General features: G+C 39.8%; 1 non-coding gene across 1 annotated transcript; it reads right to left on the reverse strand.

Moving 5' to 3' along the window:
• Positions 1-16,099: 16,099 nt before the first annotated feature.
• LOC112781158 (small nucleolar RNA R71) lies at positions 16,100-16,207 on the reverse strand. Its single transcript, XR_003191952.1, has one exon. It is a non-coding gene; the product is annotated as a small nucleolar RNA R71 (small nucleolar RNA).
• Between the last annotated feature and the right edge of the window lie 8,140 nt (positions 16,208-24,347).

A 24,347-nucleotide genomic window follows, 5' to 3' on the forward strand; every position in this document is an offset into this window, starting at 1 on the left:
TTTAAAAGCTTGCAAAATTTGTTAAGTTAAAAGTCACATGATCTGTTGCACCGGAGTCAATGACCCATAGTGCAGATTTTGGAGTGATAATGCTCATATTTCTCACATTAAAATGTAATACAATAGTTTCACCTGAAGTGGAGGTCTGAATCGAATTAGTGAAGATTTGGTTTGCATTATGAGGTTGTTGCTACACACTTTTGTCTTTGATTAACTCTAACAAGGTAAATCTTTGCTCTGGAGTGAACCTAGATCTTGATATTCCAGTGTTCTCTTGGAGACAATTGAGTTGGGATTGTTTGTTACCGAGTATATCATCATACCCCTCAGTGATCACGTAATTGATGGTGGTGTTATGTTGCTGCCGTTGATAGAAATGGGAGGAGTACCCATGCTTCTTATAGCACACATCTTCTGCGTGGTCTTGCTTGTTACAATGAGAGCATGCCAATGTTGCTCCAAGACCTCTACTACCTAGATTTTCTCTAGGATGGAGAAAATAGGAGTTTGATTGATATTGAATCGGACTTGTGGTGTTCTTCAAAATTTGAGATTGAAGATTCATGAGTTGATCGAGGAGATTGGCATTGCTCTGATTGTCAAAACCAGCACTCGAGGATCTGTTTACTATGTTCGCCATTTTGAGAAATCAATGAATCACAGAGTAATAAGGATTCAGATATTCTTCCTTCCAACTCGTTGATCGGAACAGCTATGTTCACCAAGAAAGAATCTTGCGAAATAGCCTCTCATCAAACTCTATTGGATGAGTTTGAAGGAAGGGGTATTGGCATTGCTCTGATTGTCAAAACCAGCACTCGAGGATCTGTTTACCATGTTCGCCATTTTGAGAAATCAATGAATCACAGAGTAATAAGGATTCATATATTCTTCCTTTCAACTCGTTGATCGGAACAACTATGTTCACCAAGAAAGAATATTGCAAAATAGCCTCTCATCAAACTCTATTGGATGAGTTTGAAGGAAGGGGTAAGAATGGGGGAAGGAAATGTCAAAAGAAAAATTAGGGAAAGAAAGAAAATGGCAAAATTGGCAATGATTGGATCTCAATTCACAACTTTTTCAATTTGACTCACAGCTTGGTTGCTCCCTGCGCTCACCGCACCATGAAGAAAATCTCATGTCCTAAGCTGTTCAAGCTGTGATGTTGATGGTTTGATAAACCAGAAGGGATTAAGAGAGAGAAAAATAAGTTCTTCTCATTGTTGAAGAGAATGAAAAATCCCTTAAAAAATATCTGTTGAGTTATTACACTTTATATACTATGTACTCCTTATGTACTCCCACTAAAAAAATTACAACAAATAAGCCTTCATTAATTATTGATAAAAAAATAATCTAGGTAACAGGTGATGCATATTTTACAAACCAAAAACTATCGGCAAGTGCTCTGAATCGTCTTAAGTAATACCATGGGAGTGGGTTATCGTTCTCACGAGGATTAACGGATTAAGCAAGTAATAGTGAATTGATTATTCTAGTCAGACAATCAAGACTTAGGGTTTCAAGAATACTTAGCATAAAAACATGGAATTTAACAAAAGCAATAATAAACGAGTGACAAAACAATATGATTAAGAGAATTAAGGGTTCAGAGATGTTGAAACTTCCGGAAAAATGCTTTTTACTCTCTACCTTGATTATGCAAAGATGTACTTATGGAAAATCATAAATAATCAAACTCCAATTCCTTGGTAATTCAATTTTTCTAATCCTAATCAATTATCAATTCCTTGATTAATTAATTGTGACAGGAGGTTAAGAATGTTCACTGATTTAAAAACCACACAATTCTCAAGAACTAAACTTTGTTTATTCGATGTCACTTATCAAGTCCAAGTTCAAAACCTAAGAATCATGAGAAGAAGTTTTCAAGCTTAGTTCAATTAATTAACATTTTCAAGATATTAAGAGAATTCAAGTCAGAAGAGAATTATTTTCTAACACATTCCAGTCTTTTAGATGAAGAACCAAAACTTTTTCTTAAGAAAATGTCAATACATTACTTTGAGTTAATTTGAATTCATTTGTTACAAAAGAATTTGCAGAAAAGTTAGAAAAATATATTGAAGGAAGAAGAGGCTAAGAATCATAAAAAAGGAGAGGTAGAAGATGGAAGAATCAACCAGAAAGCTCTCTGGAATAAACAGAGAACTCTCTGGACAAGAAGACACCAATTGAAGCCTTGCATCATACGTGGTAAGCCATGCGTGCTACTTGCCAAAGCAAACAGAGGCCAACCTTTGCCACATGAAGCCATGCGTATAACGTGCCTCACCATGCGTTGTAGTTGGGAAGCAAACATAGGCTAGAGAGTGCCAAATGCAACCATGCATCATACGTGGGTATGTGTTGTACATGGGAAGCAAAAAGAGGCTAGAGAGTGCGAAATGCAACCACACATCAAATGTGGGGAGCTATATGTTGTACTTGGAAAGCAAATAGAGGCCAAACATGCCAATTGAAGCCCATGCGTGATACGTGGGGTGTCCTGCATATGATGCACCAAAAGGGGCCATTCCTAGGGCCTTCAATTCACTCGCCAATTCCTCAATTCTACAAGCACTTAAGTGGGTAACTCAAGGCTTAGCATAAGCACATGAAATCAAGTATTATCATTAAAAAATTTAAAAAACTTAAGTTTTTAATGTATTTATTTTGTAGTTATTAAATGAAAAAATTTAAAACCTTCCACTAATACTAAGATTGTCATGTGTCTTTAGGACACATATTAGCTAAACCCAAATTATTACTATGTTATATATATTTTGCTCCCACTATCAAAATTTTCTGGATCTGTCACTGTCAGCGTACGCATGCTTCATTGATAAACCACTATTTTATGGTTTATAATGTGTTTAATTGTGTGGTTTTATCATGATCTTTACCCACTTATTCATATAATCATCATGCATTTATATTTCCTTCCTAAAATTATTACATGATTGAAAACTTGCTTCCTAGAGACTTTTAATTATGTATTTTAATTCTCCTTTATTCCATTCGATGCCGTGATCTGTGTGTTAAGTGTTTCAGGCTTTATAGGGCACGAATGAGTTGGAGATTGGAAAGGAAGCTTGCAAAAATGGAAGGAACACAAGAAATTAAGGAGATGACCAGCGAGAAGTGACGTGGCCGCATGGCTCACGCGACCGCGCGGATGGAATAGCACAAGCGACGCGGAGGCGTGGACGACGCGCCCGCGTGGAGAAGCAAAACGCCGAATGACGCGTCCGCATGAATGACGCAATCGCGTGACGTGCGCGATCTGCATAATCTGCAGAATCGCTGGGGGCGATTTTGGGCCCTATTTTGAACCAGTTTTCGGCCCAGAAAAGCAGACTAGAGCCAGAGAACATGTAGAAACCAACAACAACATTCATTTCACATAGTTTTAGTTTTTCAGATCTAGTTTTCCTCTCCTCTAGGTTTTTTTTTCTCTCTACACATTCATAGTTCTTAGGATTTTTATTTCTATTGCTTTTTGCATTGGGATTTTGAGAAGAGTTATTACCTCATCAAGACTTCATCATTCTAGTTCGTTTTCTTTACTTGGCTTTACTCTTCCATGTCCTTCAATTTACTTAATTTTACTATTGGATTATTTTAGAATTTATTAATACAAGAATTATTTTTATTTTTAATTAATTTCTTTGAGTTTTATTTATCATGTCTTTCTTTAGTTCCCTTTCCTATGTATGAATTCCACATTCACAATGAGTGAGTAGTTCCCTAACTTGATGGGGAGTTGATTGAAAGGAACCTTTGAGTTGGAATGCTCAAAGGAGAAATTGTAATTGGGTTTATTGTTGGATTGCTCTCTAGTCACTAACGCCAGTCCTTCCAAGTAAGCGGACTGGGACTTGTGAATAGAAACAACATTCCAACTTGTTTGACTTTCCCTTACCTAGTAAGGAATAACTAAATAGAACAATCCCCAATTATCAATTATTATTGAAAGTACTGCAACAAGAATAGGGCTTCTAACTAATCTACTCCCAGTCAAAGCTTTTATTTAAAATACATTAATTCTCTGATTTAATTTCCTGTCATTCAACTCAAATCTTTTTTGAAAACCATCTGATTAATAAAATAGCACACTTTCCTGCAACTCGTTGGGAGACGACCTGGGATTCATACTCCCAGTATTTTAACTTTAATTTCTGTGACACCCTTTTTAAATTGATAAGCGGATTTCTGGTTGGTTGAGAACTATACTTGCAACGTATATCTTATAACAATTCTTAACTCGCCAATTTCTGCCAACATCAATTTTTGGCGCCGTTGCTGGGGAGTTGCAATAGAGTGCTAAAGTTATTGATTGGATTTTATTTATTTGCATTTTATTTTATTTTGCTACTATGAGCTGCTTGTTTCTTTCGCTAGATGACGCGTTCACTTCCTGATCCAAGCTTGCCAGTATTCGATCCTGAGATTGAAAGAACTATTTCACAAATAAGGAAAGCTCGGCATTGGTTAGTCCTCTCTGAGGGCAGATCTGAAACGTCATTTGAGGAAGAAACCAGCCCCCGTTCTTCTGATTCGGTTGATTTACGTATAGGTGACATGGCAGCACCTAGGAGAGTTACTATCCAGGAGGCTGAAGCCCTTGATTTTACAATGCAACCGTTTCAAGTGCATCATCCAGCGGTGGCTACAGACTTTGAAATAAAGACCGCACTACTCAATTTGATGCCCAAGTTTCATGGCTTACCTGCTCAAGAGCCTATCAAGCACCTGAGAGATTTTCAAGCAGCCTGTTCTACTGTCAGGCGTGATGGTGCAGATGAAACATCAATTTTGCTGAAAGCCTTCCCATTTTCTTTTGAGGAAAAGGCAAGAGAGTGGTACTACACTAAACCCGCAGCAACTGTATCCAACTGGGATACACTCAGAAGAGAATTTTCGGAAAAGTTTTTTCCAGCTGAAGTTACTGATAAACTGAGGAAAGATATTTCCATGATTGTTCAGGATGAATCTGAAACTCTCTATGAGTACTGGGAGTGCTTCAATAATCTTCTGGAAGCTTTCCCCCACCATATGATTGATAAGATAGTGTTACTCAGCTACGTCACACAGGGCATGAGGCCCCAAGATAAGACCACATTGGAAAGTGCTAGCAATGGGTCTATGAAAAAGTACAAGACCACTGATGAGGCATGGCAATTGATCAGCGACTTAGCTGAATCTACTAGGAACCACAGGCAGAAACAAGGCCGTGCAAAAGCCGTTGCAGAAGTATCCTCTAGCAGAGAGACTACTGCTTTAACTGATAGTATCTGTGAAATGACCAACTTGCTGAAGCAGATGCAATTGAATCAACAACAAGTTTAGCAAGCTCAACCTTCTCCTCCACAGCAAAACCAACAGTTAGTCCCACAAAGAGTTTGCAGAGTCTGTGCAGATTATAGCCATTATACAGATGAGTGTCCGCAGCTCCAGCAGGAAGACAACACCGTGGCAGCCACTCATAATTTCTATGACCGCCCCAACCAAGGGTACAATCAAAGAGGCAATTACAACCATGAATGGCAGGACAATTCTAACCAGAATTGGAGGGACAACAACAACAGAGGAGGCAGAGATAATCAGGGAAATCAGAGGTGGAATAACAACAACAACAGGTAGCAGAACCAGTACCAGCCTTACAGAGCACCTCACCTGAGGTAATCCCAAGGACCACAGAATACCCAACAGTAGACCTCTCAAATTACCTATCCTTCTTCTTCTGCTAATGATGACTTACTACAATCTATTGATCGGAGACAACAGACCATAGAAAATAACATTAATGCCACTCTAAATGGTCTGAACGCTACTTTGCAAGCTCTTGTCTCCCAGATTGGATCAATGAATAACTCCAATAACCAACCTTTGAGCTCCAGTGGAATTTCCTCTAAACCATTACCCAATCCCAAGCGTGGTATTAATGTCATCACCCTAAGGTCCGGAACCACACTGCAGGAGAGGAACCAGGAGGAGCCAAGCCCACCAGAATACACCTCAGCTGAAGAGGTAGTGGAAATAGAAGATGTTGAAGAGAAAGATGACATACAGGACATAGCTAAAAAAGAAGAAGCTCAACCACAGGAGGAAGCATCAAAAGGCGCAGACACTGCAGAAGACACTACTCCTATTCCATTTCCACAACTTGCAAGGAAGCCCAGGAAGCAGCTGGAACCTGATCCAAAAATGGTAGAGATATTCAAAAAGGTTTAGGTAACTGTTCCTCTATTTGATGTTATTCAACAGGTACCTAAGTATGCAAAGTTTATAAAAGATTTATGTATACATAAGGACAAAATTAATGAATTAGAAACTATTCCTTTAGAAAGTTCCATATCTGCTTTAATGGGTGGTTTACCTGAAAAGTGTAGTGACCCAGGTCCTTGTATGGTTAATTGTACTATTGGTGGTGTAGTATTTTCTGATTGCATGTGTGATTTAGGAGCATGTGTGAGTATAATGTCTTTGTCTATATATGATATTTTAAGGCTTCCCCCCTTAAAAAGGTCGGCAGCTCGTTTTGTGTTAGCAGATAAAAGCATTATTACAGTGGCTGGAGTCGCTGAAGATGTATTAGTGGGCATTAAGGGACTCACGTTCCCCACTGATTTTTATATCCTAGAAATACCCCAAAATGACTCAGACAAGCCATCATCAATCCTACTCGGAAGGTCATTCCTGAAGACCTCAAGGTTTAAATTAGATGCTTTTTCAGGAACATACTCTTTTGAAATAGATGGCCGAGTAGTGATCTTCAATCTGAATGGAGTTATGAAGCATCCTCCGGAGGATCACTCTATCCTCAAGTGTGACATTATAGATGAAACTGTGGCTGAAGTCCATCAGGAGGAATTTGAAGAGAAGCACGCAGGACAAGGTCCAAGTGTGGGGACATTCTCAGAGGACAATGACAGTGCTCTACCACTGTTACCAGCTCCAGACAACCCAGAGCCTGACCATGATCAGAAGTTAGAATTAAAACCCCTTCCTCCACACCTCAAATATGCTTACCTTGAAGATGGGCAGAGGTTTCCAGTTATCATTGCAAGGGAACTTACTTCTCAACAAGAAGAGCAGTTACTTAGTGTGCTGAGGAGGCACAAGAAGGCGATTAGTTGGAGTTTGGCAGACATAGTAGGCATCAACCCTCAAGTCTGTGAGCATAGAATATTTTTAGAAGAGGGAGCAAGACTTGTCCGTCAACCCCCGAGAAGACTGAACCCCACTATCCTCGAGGTTGTCAAAAAGGAGGTGACCAGACTACTAGAGGCAGATATCATCTATCCCATCTCAGACAGTGAATAGGTAAGCCCAGTACAAGTGGTGCCAAAGAAGTCTGGAGTCACTACAGTAAAGAATGAGCATGGAGAGCTCCTGACAACCAGAGTTCAGAACGCCTGGAGGGTCTACATTGACTACAGACGCCTCAACCAAGCAACCCGCAAGGATCACTATCCTCTTCCATTCATTGATCAAATGCTAGATCGCCTGTCAGGTAAATCACATTATTGTTTTTTAGATGGGTATACAGGTTATTTCCATATTCATATAGCTCCCGAGGATCAGGAAAAGACCACTTTTACATGTCCTTTTGGGACTTATGCTTTCAAGAGAATGCCCTTTGGCTTGTGCAATGCACCAGCTATTTTTCAGAGGTGCATGATGAGTCTTTTCTATGATCTTATTGAGGACTGTATGGAGGTTTTTATGGATGATTTTAGTGTATACGGCAATTCCTTTAGCCTTTGCTTAGATGGATTATCTAGAGTATTAGATAGATGTGTCAGTACAAACCTTGTATTAAATTTTGAGAAATGTCACTTTATGGTAAAAGAAGGTATTGTACTAGGACATGTTGTGTCTAATACTGGCATTTCTGTAGATCCAGCAAAGGTGGATGTCATTTCTAGTTTACCTTACCCCTCTTATGTGAGGGAAGTCCGTTCGTTTCTTGGCCATACAGGTTTTTACAGGAGATTCATTAAGGACTTCAGTAAGGTAGCACTTCCCTTATCCAGACTACTGCAGAAAGATATTGAGTTCGAGTTCAGTGAAAATTGGAAACAAATGTTTGATAAGCTGAAAACCGCCCTGACTCAAGCTCCAATTATGAGAGGACCAGACTGGAGCCAACCATTTGAAATAATGTGTGATGCTTCCAACCATGCCGTAGGAGCAGCACTGGCTCAGCGTGAAGGTAAGGATCCTTTCGTTATTGCTTATGCGTCTAAAACTTTAGATGCCGCTCAGTCCAATTACACTACTACTGAGAAAGAGCTTCTTGCTATTGTTTTTGCTTTGGATAAATTCCGAGCCAATTTACTTGGTACTAAAGTAGTAGTGTATTCAGATCACGCAGCTCTAAAGTATTTATTAGCTAAAAAGGAGTCCAAACTAAGGCTTATACGTTGGATACTGCTATTACAAGAATTTGATTTGGAAATTAAGGATAGGAGTGGTAACCAGAATCTAGTGGCAGACCACTTGAGTCGCCTTGAGCACATTACAGATGACCCCACTCCTATAGCTGATAATTTCCCACTTGATAACCTGCAGGCAGTATCTGAGATAGTCCCTTGGTATGCACCTGTAGCTAATTATCTAGTTAGCCGCACCTTTCCTCCAAACTTTTTTAAGCATCAAAGAGACAAGCTGAAAAGCGAGTCTAAATATTATATATGGGATGACCCATATTTATGAAGATGTGGCACTGACCAGGTAATTAGACGGTGTGTGCCTCAATCAGAATTCCAGTCCATCTTAGAGGCCTGTCACTCATCTGAGAGTGGAGGACATTTTGGCCCTCAAAGAACTGCCAGAAAAATCTTAGACTGTGGATTCTGGTGGCCTACTCTTTTTAGAGACGCTGCTGAATTTTGTAGATCTTGTTTCCCATGCCAAAAATTTGGTAATATATCCAGGAGGGATGAGATGCCTCAACAAATTATGCTTTCCTGTGAAATTTTTGATGTTTGGGGCATTGACTTCATGGGTCCATTTCCAAATTCTAATGGTTATTTTTATATATTGTTAGCTGTAGATTACGTTTCCAAATGGGTGGAAGCAATTCCTACCCGCACTGATGATGCTAACACTGTTGTTTCCTTTGTGAGAAACCATATTATTTGTCGCTTTGGATCACCACGAGCAATCGTGAGCGATCAAGGCACCCATTTTTGTAACAGGAGACTAACAGGATTAATGAAGAAACATGGGATAATTCATAAAGTTGCAACAGCCTACCATCCTCAGACTAATGGGCAAGCCGAGGTGTCAAACAGAGAGATAAAGCATATCTTGCAGAAGATAGTCAAACCTCATAGAAGAGACTGGAGCACCAGGCTACAAGATGCACTTTAGGCGTACAGAACCGCATACAAAACACCCATTGGGATGAGTCCTTTCCGCTTAGTTTAGGGAAAGGCTTGTCATCTCCCTGTTGAAGTAGAGCACAAAGCCTTTTGGGCAGTAAAGGAGTGCAACATGGGAATTGAGGAAGCCGGAGTTGAAAGGAAATTGCAACTACAAGAATTGGAAAGCCTTCGCCTGGAAGCTTATGAGAACTCGAGACTATACAAGGAGAAGATGAAGGTTGTACATGATCAGCACATCAGAAGGAAAGAGTTCCAACCTGGGGATTTGGTCCTCCTTTACAAATATCGACTGAGGCTTATGCCGGGCAAGTTGAGATCAAGATGGGAAGGTCCATACAGAGTAGAGAAGGCCGAACCGTACGGAGTTTATCACCTAAGCCATCCTTCAAGCTCTGAACTTATCAAAGTTAATGGACATCGTTTAAAGCTATACCATGGCGAGCAGCTGAAGAAAAACAAGGAGCTCGAGATCTTCCTCTTGGAAGATCCCCACATAGCCGAAGACTGAGCTAGTGGAGCGTCCAACTTACGGACGTTAAAGCAAAGTGCTAGGTGGGAGACAACCCACCATGGTATGATCGTTCTTTTCTTTACCTTTAATTTTCTTATTCAATAACTCTTCTCTTTATTAGTACATTTTGTGCATCTGCATTTACCTATTTTTATTTAAAAAAAAAAAGTTACGCGACGCGACCGCATCATTGACGCGTCCGCGTCGCAAGGAGATGGGAGAAAATAATAAATGAACAGAGAGTCACGCGAGAGCGTGGCTGGAGGCGTGCCAATGGCACAAATCATCCCACGCGACCGCGTCGCTGACGCGTCCGCATCGAATGGGAATATTGGCCTCCCACGCGACCGCGTGCCCCACGCGGCCGCGTGACCTGGATTTTAACGTAACAAGGATGCACGACCGAAAGTTGTGCTAGAGTGGTGCTAGATTGGTGCTGAGCGCATAATCCTTCCCACGCGGCCGTGTGAGCGATGCGACCGCGTCATATCCTTCTAAAAGCCCACTCACGCGATCGCATGCCCTACGCAATCGCGTCACCCAAAATTTGGCACTAATATGATTTTGAACAGAGAGTTGTGCGAGTGCGAGGCTACCCTCGCGCCATTAGCCTAAAACGGGTCATGCGACCGCGTGACCGACGCGACCGCATCAATCAGTTTCAACATAAGTCGCGCGACCGCGTACCTCACGCGAACGCGTCTATTGCACCGCACAGTTTTCCTGATTTGCCAATTATCTTATCTTTTTTCTCCTCAAATCTATTTTCTCTCCTTATTTATTTTTCTTCCCTTCTTCCTTCTTCCTTCTTTCTCACTTTTTACACACACTCTCTCTCTCACCCCCATTAACAAGGTTTTTCTTTTTCTCCTTCCCTCCTTACTTTTCTATTATTCTTCTTATTTTTATATGTATCTTCTTTTCTTTTCGTTTTACCTTCATTATTCATATTTTCTTTTTCTTTCTTTTTCCTTTTTATTTGGTGTTATAAATTTATGTGAGTCATTATTTCTCATTATATGCTTGTGGATTGTTATAAATTTGTTTGACAATTATATATTACTTTTTCAAGGGATGCTTGCATGTTCAAATTCATGCTTTCAATAACTTAACCATCATGCATGCTATGTGTTTGTGAAAAGGCCCATATAGCATTAAGTATTTTTTCTACTTTATTCTACTTTTCAATACTTGCTTTTCACAAAACCCTTTTTATATTTTATTAATTTAATATAATTTTTATTACAAACAAATTGTTAGTTTGAAAGACTTGATAATCTCACTTGGACATTGAATGCTTGATCTATGCTACTCATGCCTTTGCCTGCATGCCAATAAACCCCTTACATTTAATTGTCCCCACATGCACTTGCTATATTTTTATTGATGAACTTTTCACATGTAGTCATGACCATGTGTTAACGTCGTTCTTCTTTATTGTGCATTAATTACCACTTTTCCTGCCCTCTTCCTTGCTCTATCTCTTTGAATTTAATTTACTTTCTCTTTCCTTTTTCAGGATGGCCACCAAGAAAGCAAATGAGAAAGCTACTCCTAAACAACCAGCAAGAAGAGGAATCAAGAGAGCATTAGTGGCAGAACCCTCTTCAACTGCAGTAAAGCCCTCAACAAAGAAATCTAAAAGGATTATAAAGGTTGATGATAAAGAAAAAGCCTTCCCAGCAAAGGACACTACGCGTTTTCCCAATCGCTACTGTGAGCAGATGTTCCCCATCCTGGCAGAAAAGAGTTACAACAACGAATACCTTCTTCTCCTCCCGCCCAATATTGCTACCTTTGTTGAGTCGCAGATTGCCCGAAGACAATGGGAATTCTTACAGAGACAGCCAAGGCAGGTCAATCTTTCTTGGGTAGTCGAGTTCTACTCCAACTTCCACCTACCAACCCTGCAGTCTGTCTATGTCTGTCAGAAACAAGTCCCCATTACAGAAGAGGCCATTCAAAAAGTTCTAAGTCTTTCCCCTATTCCAGCAGGATTTGACGCCTTTCAAGAAGCCACACTCAAGTGCCAGATGTACCAATTTGACTGGGACGCTGTTCTCAGAGTTATCGCACTACCTGGCAGCCGATGGATCTACAGATACCATCATACCCGCCCTAAGGGAATTTTGACTTCAGCACTTACCTTGGAGGCTCACGTATGGGCACAGATCATGTCCCATTACGTCTTTCCGAGCACTCACGAGTCCTCCTTCACTGCGGACATGGCCGTTCTACTATGGTGCATCCTTACAGACCAACCTCTATATCTCCCAAGACATATCTGGAATGCCATGGGACACGTACAAATTGCAGGCAACTTACCTTTTCCCGCCTTGGTCTCAGATCTTACCTCAATAGCCGGAGTTTCCTATAGACCAACTGCTCCAGCAGATACTTGCAAGGTGGGATCGGCAGGAACAGAAAGCCAAGATGAGAGAGCGCCATAACAAGCGCCGATTCACATACCTCAAGGAGCTGATTTTGGGAAAATTTAAGGACTCAGACACCCCGAACTCCACTTCCTTTACCAGCACAGGAAGCCATGATGGCCCCGACGATGGAGATACTGCTACCAACCCACCTTTGTTCCTGACAGATAGCACCAAGGACGGTGCAAAGCCTTAAGTGTAGGGAGGTCGGTCAGTACCTGAATTCTGGAGGTAATTTCTCTTCCCTAAACATCAATAAATTAGGATATTTAGCTAGATTTTTCTTATGTAGAATAGGATAAATTGCATAGTAATAGGTTAGTTGCATGCATGTTCTGCTTGATTGAAAATGCAATAGGTTTCTTCTAAGTCCCTATCTTTGAAACAAAATTTCACTAATTTTAATCAAAACTTCTATGTTAAATTTGCTTGAAGTTGTATTTGGAACATAATTTTTGAGCTAAAGAACACACAACCTGTGAGATTTGAGCCTTTATGAATGGTTACATTATTTAACCATAATTGTTTTATTCATGTGTGTTTACTTCTCTATGATTGTAATCTATATTTTGTTTCATCCTATATGTCCAATGTTTATTATATTTATATGTTTGCATATGATTGAGGCCATTATTCATTTAGCCCACTTATCCAAATTAAGCCTACCCCTTTCAATTACCTTTGTTAGCCACTTTGAGCCTTTAAATCTCATTTATTCTATATTTTACCACATTACTAGCCTTAAGCGGAAAAACAATTATATATCCCAAATTGAATCTTTGGTTAACTTAAGATAGAATTGTGTGAGTCAATCAAGTATGGGAAATTGTGAGAACAAAAGATAATAAGGGAATATGTCATGATAATATAATGGGAATTTGGATACCTACTCATGTGAAACTATAAGAATTAAAAATCTATGTGCATTGATAAGCTATGTTTATGTTTATAAAAAAATTAATTAAAAAATTTTCAATAAATAAATACGGGGACAAAATTACCCCAATGTTAAGTTAAGAATTCAAAGATCAATGCATGTATGATAAAATTAAAATAAAAAGTTAAAACACGAGTATGGAATGTGAAAGAGATTTCTGGGTAGCTAGGTATGAATTCTAAAGTTATATATAATATACATAGAGGTTAGGTGAAAGCTTGGGTTAAATAAAGATTCAATTTATAAGCTTACTTAGCCATATATACATCCTTACCCTTACCTTGGCCCCATTACAACCTTGAAAAGACCTCATGATGTTTGCATTGGTATATTAAATGTTGTTGATTGGTTAGGAGAAGAACAAAAAAACATTAGAAAGCATGATTAGAGAAGAATAGAGTAATTACCCTATACACTAGAGAGACTAGAGTGTACATACATCATCAGTGAGGGTTCAATGCTTGAAATTCTATGTTCCCTGCTTTCATGAGTTGTCTTCTTGCATTTTTAGCTGTTCTTACTGTATGAGAATTGAATTAGTGGAATTTGATTTGTAATTGTTTTGAAGAGCTTATTTACTTTTGATCAAGTGGACAAGAATCATATAGTTGCATTTACATATATAGGTTGCATTGCATTGCATGAGTTTCACATGTTCCTACTCATTTATTTTATCTCCTTCAACTAAGCATGAGGACAGGCTAATGTTTAAGTGTGGGGAGGTTGATAAACCACTATTTTATGGTTTATAATGTGTTTAGTTGTGTGGTTTTATCATGATCTTTACCCACTTATTCATATAATCAACATGCATTTATATTTCCTTCCTAAAATTATTACATGATTGAAAACTTGCTTCCTAGAGACTTTTAATTATATATTTTAATTCTCCTTTATTCTATTCGATGTCGTGATCTGTGTGTTAAGTGTTTCAGGCTTTATAGGGCACGAATGAGTTGGAGATTGGAAAGGAAGCTTGCAAAAATGGAAGGAACACAAGAAATTAAGGAGATGACCAGCGAGAAGTGACGTGGCCGCATGGCTCACGCGACCGCGCGGATGGAATAGCACAAGCGACGCGGAGGCGTGGACGACGCGCCCGCATGGAGAAGCAAAACGCCGAATGACGCGTCCGCATGAATGACGTGATCGCGTGACGTGCGCGATCTGCATAATCTGCAGAATCGCTGGGGGCGATTTTGGGCCCTATTTTGACCCAGTTTTCGGCCCAGAAAAGCAGACTAGAGCCAGAGAACATGCAGAAACCAACAACAACATTTATTCTGCATAGTTTTAGTTTTCAGATCTAGTTTTCCTCTCCTCTAGGTTTTCTTTTCTCTCTACACATTCATAGTTCTTAGGATTTTTATTCTATTGCTTTTTGCATTGGGATTTTGAGAAGAGTTATTACCTCATCAAGACTTCGTCATTTTAGTTCGTTTTCTTTACTTGGCTTTACTCTTCCATGTCCTTTAATTTACTTAATTTTACTATTGGATTATTTTAGAATTTATTAATACAAGAGTTATTTTTATTTTTAATTAATTCCTTTGAGTTTTATTTATCATGTCTTTCTTTAATTTCCTTTCCGATGTTATGAATTCTACATTCACAATGAGTGAGTAGTTCCCTAACTTGATGGGGGAGTTGATTGAAAAGAACCCTTGAGTTGGAATGCTCAAAGGAGAAATTGTAATTGGGTTTATTGTTGGATTGCTCTCTAGTCACTAACGCCAGTCCTTCCAAGTAAGCGGACTGGGACTTGTGAATAGAAACAGCATTCCAACTTGTTTGACTTTCCCTTACCTAGTAAGGGATAACTAAATAGAACAACCCCCAATTATCAATTAATCTTGAAAGTACTGCAACAAGAATAGGGCTTCCAACTAATCTACTCCCAGTCAAGACTTTTATTTAAATTACATTAATTCTCTGATTTAATTTCCTGTCATTCAACTCAAATCTTTTTTGAAAACCATCTGATTAATAAAATAGCACACTTTCCTGCAAATCATTGGGAGACGACCTGGGATTCATACTCCCAGTATTTTAACTTTAATTTCTGTGACACCCTTTTTAAATTGATAAGCGGATTTCTGGTTGGTTGAGAACTATACTTGCAACGTATATCTTATAACAATTCTTAACTCGCCAATTTCTGCCAACATCAATTTTTGGCGCCGTTGCTGGGGAGTTGCAATAGAGTGCTAAAGTTATTGATTGGATTTTATTTATTTGCATTTTATTTTATTTTGCTACTATGAGCTGCTTGTTTCTTTCGCTAGATGATGCGTTCACTTCCTGATCGAAGCTTGCCAGTATTCGATCCTGAGATTGAAAAAACTATATGCGTCGGTTAGTCCTCTCTGAGGGCGGATCTGAAACGTCATTTGAGGAAGAAACCAGCCCCCGTTCTACTGATTTGGTTGATTTACGTATAGGTGACATGGCAGCACCTAGGAGAGTTACTATCTAGGAGGCTGGAGCCCCTGATTTTACAATGTAACCGTTTTAAGCGCATCATCCAGCGGTGGCTACAGACTTTGAAATAAAGACCGCACTGCTCAATTTGATGCCCAAGTTTCATGGCTTTCCTGCTCAAGAGCCTATCAAGCACCTGAGAGATTTTCAAGCAGCCTATTCTACTGTCAGGCGTGATGGTGCAGATGAAACTTCAATTTTGCTGAAAGCCTTCCCATTTTCTCTTGAGGGAAAGGCAAGAGAGTGGTACTACACTCAACCCGCAGCAACTGTATCCAACTGGGATACACTCAGAAGAGAATTTTTGGAAAAGTTCTTTCCAGCTGAAGTTACTGATAAACTGAGGAAAGATATTTCCATGATTGTTCAGGATGAATCTGAAACTCTCTATGAGTACTGGGAGCGCTTCAATAATCTTCTGGAAGCTTGCCCCCACCATATGATTGACAAGATAGTGTTACTCGGCTACGTCACACAGGGCATGAGGCCCCAAGATAAGACCACATTGGAAAGTGCTAGCAATGGGTCTATGAAAAAGTACAAGACCACTGGTGCATGAAATTGTAATGTTAATGTTCACATTACTCTCTTACAACTTTGCACAACTAACCAGCAAGTGCACTGGGTCGTCCAAGTAATACCTTACGTGAGTAAGGGTCGATCCCACGGAGATTGTTGGCTTGAAGCAAGCTATGGTTATCTCGTAACTCTTAGTCAGGATATAATATCAATAATAATTCTTAATTTGAATTGTAAAAAGTAAGAAGGGCAGAACACAAATTATACTTGTATGCAGTAATGGAGAATATGTTGGAGTCTTGGAGATGCTTTGTCTTCTGAAATTCTGCTTTCTTTTGTTTCCTGATTCACGCACGCACGTCCTCCTATGGCAAGCTGTGTGTTGGTGGATCACCGTTGTCAATGGCTACCATCCATCCTTCCAGTGAAAAGGGTCCAGGTGCGCTGTCACCGCACGGCTAATCATCTGCAGGTTCTCGATCGTACCGGAATGGGATTTACTATCCTTTTGCGTCTGTCACTACGCCCAGCACTCGCGAGTTTGAAGCTCGTCACAGTCATTCAATCCTTGAATCCTACTCGAAATACCACAGACAAGGTTTAGACTTTCCGAATTCTCTTGAATGCTGCCATCACTAGCTTATACCACGAAGATTCTGATTAAGAGATCCAAGAGATATTCATTCATTCTACGGTGAACGGAAGTGGTTGTCAGGCACGCATTCGTGGGGGAATGATGATGATTGTCACGTTCATCACATTCATGTTGAAGTGCGAATGGATATCTTAGATAGGAACACGCATGTTTGAATGGAAAACAGAAATACTTGCATGAATTCATCGAGACACAGCAGAGCTCCTCACCCCCATCAATGGAGTTTAGAGACTCATGCTGTCAAAGAGTACAAAATTCAGATCTAAAATGTCATGAGATACAAAATAAGTCTCTAAAAGTTGTTTAAATACTAAACTAGTAACCTAGGTTTACAGAAAATGAGTAAACTATGATAGATAGTGCAGAAATCCACTTCTGGGGCCCACTTGGTGTGTGCTGGGGCTGAGACTAAAGCTTCTCACGTGCCTGGGCTGTTTTGGGCATCCAACGCCAGGCTGTAACCTGTTTCTGGCGTTGAACTCCAACTTGTAACGTGTTTCTAGTGCTAGACGCCAGACTGCAACATGGAACTGGCGTTGAACGCCAGTTTACGTCGTCTATCCTTGAGCAAAGTATGGACTATTATATATTGCTGGAAAGCCCTGGATGTCTACTTTCCAATGCAATTGGAAGCGCGGCAATTGGACTCCTGTAGCTCCAGAATTTCTATTCCGAGTGCAGAGAAGTCAGGATCCAACAGCATCAGCAGTCCTTTTTCAGCCTGAATCAGATTTTTGCTCAGCTCCCTCAATTTCAACCAGAAAATACCTGAAATTACAGAAAAACATAAAAACTCATAGTAAAGTCCAGAAATATGAATTTTGCCTAGAAACTAATGAAAATAAACTAAAAACTAACTAAAACATACTAAAAACTATACGAAATTAACCCCAAAAAGCGTATAAAATGTCTGCTCATCACAACACCAAACTTAAACTGTTTCTTGTCCTCAAGCAACTAGATAAATAAAATAGAATACAAATGAGTCAAGAAACAATAATATCTCAGATTTTTTGAGTGAAGCTCAGATTCTAATTAAATGAGCGGGGCTAGTAGCTTTTTGCTTCCGAACAGTTTTGGTATCTCACTTTATCCATTGAAGCTCAGAATGATTGGCATCTATAGGAACTTAAAATTCAGATAGTGTTATTGATTCTCTTAGTTCAGTATGTTGATTCTTGAACACAGCTACTTTTATGAGTCTTGGCCGTGGCCCTAAACACTTTGTTTTCCAGTATTACCACCGGATACATAAATGCCACTGACACATAATTGGGTGAACCTTTTCAGATTGTGACTCAGCTTTGCTAAAGCCCCCAATTAGAGGTGTACAGGGTTCTTAAGCACACTCTTCTCTTTGCTTTGGACCTTGACTTTAACCGCTCAGTCTCAAGTTTTCACTTGACACCTTCACGCCACAAGCACATGGTTAGGGACAGCTTGGTTTAGCTGCTTAGACCAGGATTTGATTCCCTCAGGCCCTCCTATCCACTGATGCTCAAAGTCTTGGATCCTTTTTATTACTCTTGCCTTTTGGTTTTAAGGGTTATTGGCTTTTTCTGCTTGCTTTTTTTTGAAAGCTTTGTATTCACTGCTTTTTCTTGCTTCAAGAATCATTTTTATGATTTTTCAGATTACCAATAACATGTCTCATGTTTATCATTCTTTCAAGAGCCAACATATTTAACATTCAAGAACATCAAATTCCAAAGACATATGCACTGTTCAAGCATTCATTCAGAAGGCAGAAAGCATTGCCACCACATGTAAACAATTAGAATTTGTTTTATTAAAAACTCGAAAATTATTGCCTCCTTTTTCTAAAGAAAATCTTCTATTTTATTCATGTTTAATGATGATGAGAAAAATAAATTATAGCTTAATTGGGGATAAAATCAAAATATAAATACTAATTGCCATTATATGACTCCTAAGGTGAAACTCAAATAATAGAAAAAAAAAGTTATCACAGGGTTAAGGTTAAGATCAGAACTCAACAATCTTGACTTTGGGAAGCGGATGCCTCTTTAGTCTGTGGGGTTCTTGGCCCTTCAAGAGATAGTTTCTGACGCTTTAGTTCTCTTAATTCACGCCCTTGCACCTCTTGTTCTCTGAGCAGTTTGCAAAGCATGATGTTTTGATTTTGCTGTTCTTCCTTCAATTGGTCCATGGTTTCTTGCAACTTAGTGACAGATGCCTCAAGATGCTCCCAGTATTCAAATTGAGGGAGTTCTGGTAGGAATTCTTGCGCCCTCCTCTTGATGGGGTCATCCTGCATTTGTTGTTTTTCCATTGTGATTTTAGTAATTGGTTGCTCCACTGAGATATACTCTGTTATTCCCATCTTTACTCCAGCATCTTTGAAGAGCATAGAGATTAGGCTTGGATAAGCCAACCTGGCATCCTTGGAGTTCTTATTGGCAAGTATATAGAATTCAGATGGTATCAGTTGATGAACTTCTACTTCTTTTCCCAACATAATGCAATGGATCATCACTGCTCTTCTAATATTGACTTCAGAATGGTTGCTGGTGGGCAATATAGAACGCCCAATGAAGTCCAGCCATCCTCTGGCGACTGGTTTGAGATCTTCTCTCTTGAGTTGACTTGGGGCAACCTTCGTGCTGGTGGTCCACCTGGCTCCAGGGATGCATATATCCTCTAGAATCTTATCCAGGCCCTTGTTTGTTCTCATCATTCTCCTATTGAAGGAGTCTGGGTCATCTTTCAGCTGAGGTAGCTTAAAGATCTCCCTGATTTTGTCAGGGTGGATGTGAACAATCTTTTCTCTGACCACAATCCTGTAGTCATAGAGGGCAGCTCCAGATATTCTCTTCCTGTCTGTTTGCCACAGATTAGCGTAGAATTCTTGAACCATATTCCTTCCCACTTTCGTTTCAGGATTAGCTAGGACTTCCGAGTTCCTGTTTCGAATCTGCTCTTGGATCTCCGGATATTCATCTTCTTTCAGATCAAACTTGACTTTCGGGATCACAGATCTTAGACCCATTATTTTGTAGTAATGGTCTGAATGTTCTTTGGTTAAGAACCTCCCTTGATTCCAAAGTGGTTTTGGAACACTCTCTTTCTTGCCTCTTGGAGTGGGTTGTTTTCCTTTAGGAGCCATGATCTTAGTGGGTATGGTTTAGTGATCACGGATAAACACACCAAACTTAGAGGATTGCTTGTCCTCAAGCAAAAGAAAAGAAAGGAGAGGGATAGAAGGAGAGCTAGTGTTAAATGGTGGATGAGAGGAAGGAGGCCGAATGTGATTTTAAAAGGGAGGGGGGTGGGTTTTCGAAAATAGGGAGAAAGATAAGATAGAAGATATGATTTAAAAAGAGATAAGTATGATAAGAAAAGATATAATTTAAAATTGAAAAGATATGAAAGATATTTGAAAAAGATAAATTTGGATTTTTTTGAAAAAGATATTGATTAGTTGAAAAGATTTTTGAATGAAAAGAGATAGATTTGTTTTGAAAATTTTGAAAAAGAGTTGAATTGGAAAAAAAAGGATTTGCTTATGGATTAAGATACATTTGATATTTTTAAAGTGGGGTTTTTAGAAATTAGGGATTTTAGAAATCAGGGTTTGTAACATGTTTATGCAAGAAATCATGAATTGAAACATGAAAATTAAGATTAAAATGAAAAATATGAAAAAAAAAACGAATTTACCTCCTCCCCACCATCCTGGCATTTGAACGCCCAAACGCTGCATGTTTTGGTCGTTCAACGCCCAACTGCTGCTTCTCCTGGGCGCTCAACGCCCAGCTGTTGCTTCTTTCTGGCGTTGAACGCCAGGAACTTCTTTGTCATTGGGCGTTTTTCTAAACGCCCAGGATGCTGTAAATCTGGCGTTAAACGCCCAGAAGGAGCTTCTTTCTGGCGTTCAACGCCTAGAAGATGCTTCTTTCTAGCGTTTAACGCCCAGATGGATATCCTTACAGGCGTTCAACGCCCAGTGGATGCTTCTTTTGGGCGTTGAAAGCCCAAAACAGACTTTTACTGGCGTTTTCTTGCCAGTGAGCTCTTTTTCTCTGTTTTGTGTGCAGAATCCTTCTGTAACCCTGTAAACTTATACAATTGACTCTTTACCTTAGTATCAATGAACTTTATATAAACAAATAAAATCAAGAATAGGGCAAAATGCTTAGAGGAAGTGATGCCCCATGGCTGGGTTGCCTCCCAGCAAGCGCTTCTTTATTGTCTTTAGCTGGACCTTGCTGAGTTTTTAATCTAGCCTCAGCCTTGAGCACTCTTGCTCAGCATTGCCTTCAAGATAGTGCTTGATTCTCTGTCCATTAACAATGAACTTCTTATCAGAATCAATATCTTGAAGCTCCACATAACCATATGGTGATACACTTGTAATCACATATGGTCCTCTCCACCGGGACTTCAGTTTCCAAAATAGCCTGAGCCTAGAGTTAAACAACAGAACCTTTTGTCCTGGTTCAAAGATTCTAGATGACAGCTTTCTGTCATGCCACCTTTTTTATTTCTCTTTGTAAAGCTTGGCATTTTCGAAAGCAGTGAATCTGAATTCCTCTAGCTCATTCAGCTGGAGCAATCTTTTCTCTCCAGCTAATTTGGCATCAAAGTTAAGGAATCTGGTTGCCCAGTAGGCCTTATATTTCAGTTCCACGGGCAGGTGACAAGCCTTACCATTCACAAGTTGGTAAGGAGAGGTCCCTATAGGAGTCTTGAATGCTATTCTGTAAGCCCACAGAGCATCATCCAAGCTTCGTGCCCAATCTTTTCTATGGGTACTTACAGTCCATTCCAGGATTCTTTTTAGTTCTCTGTTAGAGACTTCAGCTTGCCCATTTGTCTGTGGATGATATGGAGTTGCCACCTTATGGCAAATCCCATACCGGACCATGGCAGAGTAAAGCTGTTTGTTGCAGAAGTGAGTGTCCCCATCACTGATTAGTACCCTAGGGACACCAAATCTGCTGAATATGTGTTTCTGGAGGAACTTTAGTACTGTTTTAGTATCATTGGTGGGTGTGGCAATGGCCTCTACCCATTTTGATACATAGTCAACTGCCACCAGAATATAAGTGTTTGAGTATAATGGTGGGAAAGGCCCCATGAAATCAATTCCCCATACATCAAACAACTCAATCTCCAAGATTCCTTGTTGAGGCATGGCATAACTATGAGGCAAATTACCAGCTCTCTGGCAACTGTCACAGTTACGTACAAACTCTCGGGAATCTCTATAGAGTGTAGGCCAGTAGAAACCACATTGGAGGACCTTGGTGGCTGTTCGCTCACCTCCGAAATGGCTTCCATATTGTGATCCATGACAATGCCATAGGATCCTCTGCGCTTCTTCTCTAGGCACACACCTACGGATTATTCTGTCTGCACATCTCTTAAAGAGATAGGGTTCATCCCACAAGTAGTACTTTGCATCAGTAATTAATTTTTTCTTTTGTTGGCTGCTGGTGCACGAAATTGTGATGTCCAGGCTCAAACTATTCCTGGCACGTGAGCAACTTGGTACGCGTAATCGTGATTACACATTCATAATTTGTCACAACTTCGATACAACTAACCAGCAAGTGCACTGGGTCGTCCAAGTAATACCTTACGTGAGTAAGGGTCGAATCCCACAGAGATATAATCATGGAGTTTTTGAATAATAAATAATAGAATAGGGATAGAGATACTTATGTAAATCATTGGTAGAAATTTCAGATAAGCAAATCGAGATGCTTTTCATTCCTCTGAACCTCTGCTTTTCTGCTATCTTCATCCAGTCAGTCTTACTCCTTTCCATGGATGGCCTTATGTGATACATCACCACTGTCAATGGCTACTTTCAGTCATCTCTCGGGAAAATGATCCAATGCCCTGTCACGGCACGGCTAATCGTCTAGAGGCATCACCCTTGCCAATGGCTTCATCTTATCCTCTCAGTGAATAATATGCTCACGCACCCTGTCACGGCACGGCTATTCATCTGTCGGTTCTCGATCATGCTGGAATAGGATTTACTATCCTTTTGCGTCTGTCACTAACGCCCTGCAATCGCGAGTTAGGAGCTCGTCACAGTCATTCAGTCATTGAATCCTACTCGGAATACCACAGACAAGGTTTAGACCTTCCGAATTCTCTTGAATGCCGCCATCATTCTAGCTTACGCCACGAAGATTCCGGTTAGGAGATCTAAGAGATATTCATTCTAGCTTATTTCATGTAGAACGGAGGCGTTTGTCAGGCACGCGTTCATAAGGGAGAAGGATGATGAGCGTCACACATAATCATCACCTTCATCACGTTCTTGGGTACGAATGGATATCTTAGAAGCGAAATAAGATGAATTGAATAGAAAACAGTAGTACTTTGCATTAATCTTTGAGGAACAGCAGAGCTCCACACCTTAATCTATGGAGTGTAGAAACTCTACCGTATGAAAATACATAAGTGAAGGTCCAGGCATGGCCAAGATGGCCAGCCCCCAAAACGTGATCAAAGGATCATAAGGTAATCCAAAGATGTCTAATACAATAGTAAAAGGTCCTATTTATAATAAACTAGTCACTAGGGTTTACATGAGTAAGTAATTGATGCATAAATCCACTTCCGGGGCCCACTTGGTGTGTGTTTGGGCTGAGCTTAAGTGTTGCACGTGCAGAGGCCATTTGTGGAGTTGAACGCCAGCTTCTGTGCCAGTTTGGGCGTTCAACTCTGGTTTTGGATCCTTTTCTGGCGCTGGACGCCAGATTTGGGCAGAGAGCTGGCGTTGAACGCCAGTTTACGTCGTCTATTCTTGGCCAAAGTATGGACTATTATATATTGCTGGAAAGCCCTGGATGTCTACTTTCCAACGCAATTGAAAGCGTGCCATTTCGAGTTCTGTAGCTCCAGAAAATCCACTTTGAGTGCAGGGAGGTCAGAATCCAACAACATCAGCAGTCCTTCTTCAACCTCTGAATCTGATTTTTGCTCAAGTCCCTCAATTTCAGTCAGAAAATACCTGAAATCACAGAAAAACACACAAACTCATAGTAAAGTCCATAAATGTGAATTTAACATAAAATCTATTAAAAACATCCCTAAAAGTAACTAGATTCTACTAAAAATATACTAAAAACAATGCCAAAAAGCGTATAAATTATCCGCTCATCACAACACCAAACTTAAATTGTTGCTTGTCCCCAAGCAGCTGAAAATCAAATAGGATAAAAAGAAGAGAATATACTATAAATTCCAAACTATCAATGAAACATAGCTGCAATCATATGAGCGGGACTTATAGCTTTTTGCCTCTTGAATAGTTTTGGCATCTCACTTTATCCATTGAGGTTCAGAATGATTGGCATCTATAGGAACTTTAGATTTCAAATAGTGTTATTGACTCTCCTAGTTCAGTATGATGATTCTTGAACACAGC

The sequence above is a fragment of the Arachis hypogaea genome, chromosome 19 (assembly GCF_003086295.3).
Source record: "Arachis hypogaea cultivar Tifrunner chromosome 19, arahy.Tifrunner.gnm2.J5K5, whole genome shotgun sequence".
NCBI classification, from domain to species: domain Eukaryota; kingdom Viridiplantae; phylum Streptophyta; class Magnoliopsida; order Fabales; family Fabaceae; genus Arachis; species Arachis hypogaea.